Source organism: Dreissena polymorpha, chromosome 5, assembly GCF_020536995.1.
Source record: "Dreissena polymorpha isolate Duluth1 chromosome 5, UMN_Dpol_1.0, whole genome shotgun sequence".
NCBI lineage: Eukaryota > Metazoa > Mollusca > Bivalvia > Myida > Dreissenidae > Dreissena > Dreissena polymorpha.
Genome location: NC_068359.1, coordinates 38,960,303 through 38,970,510, shown reverse-complemented (window position 1 = coordinate 38,970,510; position 10,208 = coordinate 38,960,303).

Sequence of the window (10,208 nt, the reverse complement as noted above, 5' to 3'; positions counted from 1 at the left end):
CCCCTGTGGAGAAGGCAACCAAATGGCTTAACAAATCCTTCAGGAATGCAGGGACCACAAAACAATGAAGGAAAATGTTTGGCCCACACCTGTAAGCCTTTCAGAGGTTTACAGAGAAGTGGAGGCTCTAAATTTTTGTTTTGTTGTTGTTGTTTTAAATGACTCTTGTTGATTTAGTAAACTTGCAGAGTTTAATTTACCAGGGCCGAGCAAAATTGAAGACTATCATAACAAGAAACCGTCGGAGACGGGTGATGCTCCCCAAATATTTTTTTTGTCACAATATTGCACTATATATTCAGATAAAAGGAAACGTCTTGAGGGCACAGTAGTTGGGGGGACAAGAATTTTTTTATAGAAAATGTCAAAGGGCCATAACTCTGTGAAAAATCATCTGACCAGAACCCGCTGATAATATGCACATCTCCTCTTGGTAGTGAAGCTTCCCATAAAGTTTTGTTGAATTCCGGTAATAAGTTGCTGAGAAATAGCCCGGACAAGAATTGCACTATATGTTCAGTTAATGGAAAATTTCAAAGGGCCATAACTCTGTGGAAAAATCATCCGACCAGAACCGGCTGATAATATGCACATCTCCTCTTGGTAGTGAAGCTTCCCATAAAGTTTCATTGAATTCCGGTCATTAATTGCTGAGAAATAGCCCGGACAAAAATTGTGCACGAACGGACACACGGACGGACAGACGAAGCGGCGACTATATGCTATATAAAAAAAATTGGGGGGAGCATACAAATCATATGGTTCTTCCCTCCCCCCCCCCCATAAAAAAAACAAGCAGTACCTCTGGTGTTCATTACAATAAGATTAACTGATGTCGAACAGATTGTATATACAAAGAAAGTAATTTAACAAAAAGATGTACTTCGGTTCTTTAATTTATATTATAAATGAACAGCAAATGAACATCAATAATTAACAACAAGAGCACAGCATAGCGGGTGCCAACGCTAGGCTGTGGGTGCAGTTTTGAATAAATGAAAGCTTGTCCGAAGAAAAGCACTTTGATTTTAGAGCCTATGTTAAACTTTTATATTAGAGGTCACAGTGACCTTGACCTTTGACCTAGTGACCCAAAAATGGGTGTGGCGTGAAGAACTGATGAAGGTGCATGTACATATGAAGTTTCAAAGTTGTAGGTGGAAGCACTTTGACTTTAGAGCCTATGTTAAAGTTTTATATTAGAGGTCAAAGTGACCTTGACCTAATGACCCAAAAATAGGTGTAGCGTGTAGAACTCATAAAAGTGCAGCTACATATGAAGTTTCGAAGTTGCAGCTGGAAGCACTTTGATTTTAGAGCCAATGTTAGGTTTTAGCACGACGAGCTGGCTATGGCAATACCTCTCTTCTCTCAAAAAACAGCCGAGCTAAAAATACTTCCCTATTTCAAAGCTATAAGGTAACATATCAATTGAAAAAAGATACTCTTCAACAGCTAGGTGTCAAAAAGTTTCATTTTATATTTCTGATGACTGATATACGAGAAGCCAGAGTTCAAACTTTTGATCCATCATAGCAATACATTTTCAGTATTTTTTTTTTATCACCTGATAAAAAAAAGTTTAATAAAGCATTTAAGGCAGTCATGTTTTAAGAGCCACATATGGTATTACAAAATAACATAAAAAATCGATGTCCAGTAAAAAAATATATAATTAATATCTTACGGCAAAACATAACTCTCTAAAAAAAAAAACAGACCAATTAGAATAGTGTCTTTATGTCTCTCTTACGACTGAACCAAGATATGAACAACTTCACATGCTGGTTAATACGTTTGTAAATTGTAACGATACTGCTCTCTAGCAGTTACACTGAGCTACTTTTTTAGTTACACCAGAGACGTAGATAACATCTACGTCTCTGTTAACAGTCATCACAAATTAAAAAAAGAAAACTTTTTCAAACTGGAGCAACAACTCTGACTGTATAAAGATCCAAAGCAAAATATGGAGGTGGGCAATTTCATATGCTTTTTAAGGTTCATGTAGAGACTTCATTTTGAAAAATGTGGGACCCCTAGCATTGAACTTAAATTTGACTAAAGGAAGAGTGTCACATTGAAAATGTATACATATATGCTTTAAAGGATGTTTTTCCTTCAAACTGCTACCAATTTTGTACATCAACGTATCATACCATCCACAAAATCAATCAAAATACAAAGCGATTTTAACACAAAAATAGACATTATTTTCAAAAATCTGAAAAAAGTTTACATATCTAGAAATATCAAAACTCGAACACATGTCATTCATCACCATGGGGGCAGCCATTTTTAAATTAATAAAATAGAAAGAAACATGCTCAAAACTCACTCATCGCCTAATTGACATTCCAAACGGTTGACGATGACAAATGCATTGGATTGTAATCTTTCCGTTGATGTTTGCAAACTCGACGATCAGACCTCATAAACACTCAAAAAAATAACTATGTAAGAAGCATTTCACCAATGTTTACAATTGTTGTCGAATCACATATACTTATATTATTGCGCATAAAATAATACGCTTACCGACTGACAGAAAGATCGATACGTAACTACGTTCAATTCATCACGGTATACTATTCTATTGATAATATATAATAATACATCGCTTTAACAATCTAAAAGTAGAAATAATTCTTTTAAACGGAGTTTTTAATAACGAAAGTGAAAACAACGGAAGTTGGATAGATATTCTGTGAGATGAACTTCGGCTCCATAAAAACAATACATATAAACTAAAAAAGACGTGCGGGGGACAATTTTCAGCTGGAAAATATTTGAAATAGGGTAAGTGATGATATCTCTACGTGGTCATTTCTGTTATTTAGTGCGATCTCTTGCTGATTAATGTTAATAGTTGTTTTACTTGTTGCGACCCAAATGTCAAAATAAGTATGTGTTTTCTCAGGTATGTGTATAAACATACCCGGTTTTCTTACCACTGCACGTGGTTTCGACCGATTTGTTTTGCACGTTTTTCTATCAATCGGTTTGCCAATTTCTTTATATTCCTTTACAATTTTATATGTCGTCTGCAACCTATTTCAATTTGAGATGGTTTAAAATTTGCAATTTGATTGAGAGGTAAATAACAAAATTGTTAAGCATTTGAAATAGAATTGTGACCCTTATTATCCATCATACCTGGATTTTTAAAAAGTAGTTACGTTTTAGTTATTTTTAGAACTTTGTTTAGGAAATTTATCCAAAAAAGGCAGTTGAATGAAAACTCATTTGTTGTTTTATGACAATAATTTCCTGTGAAATGTTGCTAACTTTACCTTGTATATGTATATAGCTTTGTAATTATTCAACTTAAGGTAGTGCATATCCTTCCTAACTTTAGATTGAGATTTTGTAAATTAGTGTAAAAATGTATTGGTTTTAAACCAAAATATGAATAAAGCACACAAATATTGAATGTCAAAAATGTGTTTATTTTATTCTATCCGTCTTTAGCTATAAAATGATATATAGTTTAACCATATTGTACCACATTGAATGAAGAAAAACCAAAGCGAAGTTTTAATGAATTTTATCCCTCCCATGAACCTTAATAGATTTGTAAAGTTTCAGGCCTCAAGCAGACATACTTTTAAGTTATGCACGTCACAAAAGAAACAAAAGCAACAGGCCCTAGATCGCTCACTTATGACCTCTAAGAAATTAACGTATGAGCAACTGTTGTGAAAACCATTTTGGAACTTATGTCGAGGTTTCAGTTAAACAAATAATCTGAGCTAGTCTCGTGAAGATCGGACACAACGTTTTGAATGAAACTTTTAACTGAAAAACTCTTAAAACTGTTTATAAAACTTTTTTAATTCAACACGTGCAGTTTTAAATCAATATTTTACGTTTTTGGAGAATTTTTACCTGAGTCTCTATCAATAGACGCTTGTCTCATATCACCTGGAAAAGGAGTCATCAAGACGCTTATCAACTATAACTACGGCAAACGCCTACTGATCCAGAATAAACATTAAACATGGCAGCCTCCGTGAAACTGTTTACCTGGTTGATGATTATGTATTTGAAAAATATGCTCGCAAAAGGAACCCGAAGTCATGGACAATATGTATAAGGGTAATTACTCGGAACCAAGAGAAATATGTCAACTAAATAATCATACAAATGATGTATCGATGTACAAAATTGCCCCCAAATCAGATATTGTAAACATTCATTGTATTATCTATTTCCACCTGAAACACACACGGTGTGTTCAATCACAGCCAGTTAACCTGAGGCGGGGTTTTAAACTCTACCTATTAATCATATCAGGGGATATTGAACTTAATCCCGGACCCCCACGATATCCTTGTGGTCAGTGTAAAAAGGCGGTTACAAATAAAACCGGTGGTATATACTGCGAAGCATGCCTCAAATGGCTGCACCCGGATTGTGCAGCGCTAACCGGAGAACAATACAAGCTTCTGGGTGCCAGTGAGGAAACGTGGTTTTGTAGAAAATGCTGTGCCTTCCCTTTCACTGATTCGTTTTTCGAACCTGACGTCGAATTACCGGCCCAAAATAACTTAGACTCAAATTCAGAAAATGAAGAACCAATAAAATCTCATTTTGAGGAACTATATGAACTGCGTAAAAAACATCAGCAAAAATTTATTGTTGGACACCTGAACATAAATAGTCTACGCTATAAATTTTCAGAAATCTATGAAATCTTGTCAAATAAAGTTGTAGACATGTTATATCTTTCAGAGACAAAACTAGATGAAACGTTTTTGGACAGTTTGTTTGTTGCCCCAGGGTACAAGCTTGAGCGCAGAGACAGGAATGCCCACGGAGGAGGTATCGCTTGTTTTATAAGGTCTGACATCCCTGCAAGAAGAATAAAAGATCTTGAAGCAGAACACTTAGAAAGTATGACTTTTGAAATAATATTTAGTAAGTGCAAATGGCTAGTTACATGTATATACAAACCTCCAAATATAAAACCTGACCGTTTCTCAGAAATTTTCACTAGCCTTGCAGACAAGTGCTTTACAAAATTTGACAACTGTATGTTTATTGGAGATATGAACTTTGACCTGCTTAGTGACACTAAAGGGAAACCACTCTGTGATATAATAGACCTTCTTGACCTTGTTAATTTAATTAAAGAACCTACATGTTTCATGAAAATATGCAACCATCTCTTGTTGATGTTATTTTAACAAATAGAAATAAGCTATGCATGAAAACTCTTAACTTTAGCACAGGTGTTAGTGACTGTCATAATTTTATTAGTACTGTTGTAAACAATAATGTGCCAAAAACTGAAAAACAAAAGGTTAGCTATAGAAGCTTCAGAAAACTAAATGTTGATGATTATGTTACTGATTTGAAAGAAATAAAAATTGTGGAAGATGATGACCTGAATGCAATGTATAACAATTTTGAAAATGAAATTTCATCTGTAATAGATAAACATGTACCTTTGAAACAAATGTATAAACGAAATGCTCCGTTACCATGTATGAACAGAGAATTACGTAAGGCTATCTATCAGAAGAAAATGATGTATCATAAATATTTGAAAAATAAAAATTTAAAAGCTTGGAATAAATACAGAATAGCAAGAAATGCTGTTACAAGCCTTAAGAAAAAATCCCTGAACAAATATTTTCAAGAAAGGTGCATTGGGGGTTGTAAGACATCTGATTTCTGGGGTACTATTAAACCTTACCTTTCCAATAAATAAAAAAACAATCAAACTAAAATTATTTTTTAAGTAAAAATGATGCTATTGTAACTGAAAATGTTGAAGTTGCTGAAATTTTTAATGACTTTTTTACAAATGTAGCTAAGGACATAGGCAAAGATTATAAAATTGACTGTGAAAGCCACCCAAGCCTTAGTCAAATTGAAGAGAAAATGAATACAACCTCAATAACACAGTTTAGTTTTGAACATACTGATGAAAGTAAGGTTATGAAAATTATAAACAAATTTGACTCAAAAAAGGCCACAGGAGTAGATAAGATATCTGTGAAGTTATTGAAAGCTGGCAAAGAGGCTCTAGTTATACCTATTACTAAGTTTGTAAACAAATCCATTGACTCATTTATCTTTCCAGACCAATTGAAAAAAGCCCAGGTTACACCTATCTTCAAAAAGAAAGACCCTTTAGATAAATCAAACTACAGACAAGTCAGTATTCTTCCCATCCCATCAAAAATCTTTGAAAAGGTCCTTAGTGAACAATTGTCCTCTTACTTTGATAAGATTTTTGATAATTTCCTTTGCGCTTTTAGAAAAAATCATGGATGCCAGACTACTTTATTATAATTACTAGAAGACAGGAAATTTGCATTAGATCACAATGAATATGTTGCTGCCATTCTAATGGACCTCTCCAAAGCGTTTGATTGTCTTCCACATGATATCCTACTCCATAAACTGCAGGCTAATGGTGTATCAGAAAACTCCGTCAAACTTTTAAAATCATACCTGTCAAACAGACAGCAGCATATTAAAATAGGAAGTATTGTTAGCCCCTGGGAAGACATTCACAAGGGTGTGCCTCAGGGTTCTATACTAGGCCCCCTCTTATTCAATATTTTTATAAATGATATTTTTTACTTTATTAAAAGAGGTACTCTGTACAACTATGCCGACGATAATACGCTCTCTTTCCACTCCCCTGTTTTTCATGAACTGAAACAAGTACTTCAAGATGAAATAAAATTTTTAATTGACTGGTTTAAATTCAATTGTATGCAGGCTAAACATGACAAATTTCAGGCTATAGCTGTAGGTCAAAAAAATATCAGCAGATCCCCATTTTTCGATTTAGATGGATTCAGTATATCATGTGATGAAGTCGTCAAACTCTTGGGAGTGGACATTGACTGCAATCTGAAATTTGATTCTCATGTTAGTAATATATGTAAAAAGGCTGCACAGCTGGTCAATGTTTTGAAAAGAATTGGTAACAACCTTAGCAAACTAAATAAGCTCACTATTTTTTATACTTTTGTGTTATCAAATTTTAACTTTTGCTCATCGGCATGGCACTTTTGCTCAGAAAGCAATACTAGAAAAATGGAAAAGATTCAAGAGCGTGCACTCAGATTTGTTTACGATGATTACTCCTCAAGTATTTCAATGTTACTCTCAAAGGCAAACTTACCATCGCTGCATGTCCGCCGGATGAGAACCATGGCTATAGAAACTTTTAAAATAGTCAACAACATTTCCCCTCCTGTGTTATCAGACCTTGTCGTAAAAAAGTCAACAGGTATACATTTTAGATATTCCAATGTATTACAGGTACCAGCGGTTAGAACCACTTCTTATGGTAAGAACTCCTTCAAGTACGCTGCGCCGGTGCTGTGGAACTCACTCCCAGATCACTTCAGAACCTGCTCCAGCTTTAGTCAGTTTAAGACCCCGATCTCCAGCTGGAGCGGCAAAGACTGCAGATGCATAGCCTGTGATTATGGGTAGGTGAGCACCAACAGCACCGACGAGCAGTTCTTGGAGTTCACATTTTCATGTGCTTATATGTATTTTGTTTTGCTTGCTGCATATTCTTATTTTCCCCCTTTGTGCTTGCAGTAAATGTGGTATTTCATGTGCTTTATGTATTTTGTATTGCTTGCTTGCTGCATGTTTCATATTTTCCCCTTTTGTGTCTCAGCTTTGTATTTTGTGGTATTGTACATGTGCTTATATGTATTTCTGTGTCCCCCTTTGTGCCTCAGCTTGCAGTCTATGTGGTTTTTTCTCATGTGCTTATATGTATTTTTGTGTTGCCTTTTGCATGGTCATATTTCCCCCCCTTTGTGTTTAAGTTAGCAGTCAATGTAGTATTTCATATACTATGCTTGTGTTTCTTGCCTTTTGCATGGTGTTGCTTGTGTCGATTTTATGTCGTTGCTTATATCCAATTTTAAATCGCCTATAGCTATGTGTTGTATTTGTGCTGCAAATCATGACTACTGCCAATCTGCTTCATGTGCCAAGTCTCTGTGTGTTTTCCTGTTGAAGAATTCTTAAACAGTCTTTTTAATTGTTTTACTTATTTATGTCATCCCATTAGCTTATAGAGATGATACTCATTTAACCATTTATATATAAGCGGATAGGCATTTTTCATGTTTTTTTTATAAATTAAACTGCTTGATGTTTTACTTTTTAGGTGCACTATGATGCCTTCTTACTTAATACTATGCCTCCTTTACAATTGTGTTACTTTCATGTAACTTACCCTCTTAACATTGTAGCTGGTTTACACTGGTTTTATTATATACCCTTGTTGTACAATAGTCGGTTCAAAAGCTCACATGAGCTTATGTTTGTATATGTTGCTGTCTTGCCGACTTTAAATAAAGCTTATCTTATCTTATCTTATCCACTTCTAGAGTACTGATAATGTTTAACAATAGCTATACATGGAAACTTGCACCCCATCTGAGCCCAACAAAATTTAAACTCCCCATAGATGTCGTCAAAACAATTTTCCAACAGGGTGGGGCCAATTCTGATCCCCAAGGCGTGATTTAGACAAACTCTGAAGAGAATTAACATAAAATGTAACATGCCAAATACCCTCTGTGTCTTACAATTTTTATGAGTATTTTTTCGAGTTTTCACCATGTATATTTAAGGAAAACACGTTACCCTGAGGGTGGGGTCAATGTTGACCCCACGGGGGATGATTCAAACAAACTTTGTTAAGGACAACCATACGATGTTAGATTCCAAATAACAAACCTCTTAATTTCTCTTGCGGTTTAAGAGATTTCTGGAAACATTAACTTTATACCAATATTGGGAAGCAAGTGACTCACAGGATGAGGCCATGTTTGAACAGTGTCTGGGTCAATTTTATTCCAATGGTTATGATTTGAACAAATTTGGTAGTGAACCGCCATATGGGATGTTACATCCCAAAACATATACCTCTGGGTGTAGTTGTTATGGAGATTCTTTTGTAATTTTGTAACACAAGTCTATATAAAGAATGTGATCCCTGAGGTTTGGCGATTTTTACCCTAGGGGATGACTTAACAAATTCATAAGAGTACCTCTAGAAAATGTTTCACACCAAGTATTTAAACCCTGACTTTTGTCAATTCAACATGTTCAAAGAAGATTTTATTACATCATTTTACAAACCTATTTTTAATTTTGGTGACCAACATATGTAATAGACCTTAACAATTATTATGTAAATAACTGATCATTCTTCTGAAGTTTCTTCAAATTCTGCTGTGCATATAAGGGCGGACATACAAAGGACAACATGGTATCCTGAAAGAGCTCAAGTTAGCCTCAAAACGCTTAAGAGAATTGTAAAAATGTAATTGTATCCTGGTGTCACCAGTTTTCGCCGATGTAAGAAACAAACTGTTTTTTTACAAGAACGAAAACACACATTTGAAAAACTAAATAACTGAGATGAAAATAGACCACTTACAAACACAAATTTAGTGTTTTTGTTGCGTCAACATAATATGTTTATATTGTATTTACAATTTTTAAACTGTTTATTCATCTTTGCTTGCACATTTTGGGCACAGAAACTGATCACCCCGCCTCAATACTTGTACAGGTGAGCAACATTTTAGATGAACCCAAATGTCACATTGTGGCCATTTTACCAAAGTCAGACTTATGCAGTGTTTTAGTTCTGTGGGTGTGATCAGTTGTAGCTGCCTCTTTCCAAAGGAGGAGCCTGAAAATAGACTTTGTAAATAGTGAGGTGTGATAAGGAGATATATCACGCATTTTTCACTGGCTTTACATATGCTGACAAAAATTTGAAAAATCGCGCCCATGTGACGTCATACTGTGTCTGCTGCACATTTTACAAGTAAGATAATGAACTAAGTCACAATATTTAAATAATAACATAGGAAGTAACAGGAACGAAAAAGGGCATTAAGTAAATTTGCATTTTGTTGCAGGTTAGTTTTCATCTGAATATTTCTTACCTTTCGGACGTCCATTTTAAAAAGAAATCATAGTGTATTCATCCGTGACAATGTTTTTTATTTTAGGACTAGGTCAACTGTGAAATCTCGCGTGACGATATATAGGTTATATTCCACCAAATGTTATCAGCAAAAATAGGAGAACGGCGAAAATAGGTGACGTGGATAGTTAAAAAAAAGGTGTCATAATTTCATTTTTTTAAATATCTGAAATCCAAAATATGAAGTTGTGCAAGTTTGCATGCTGGTTTG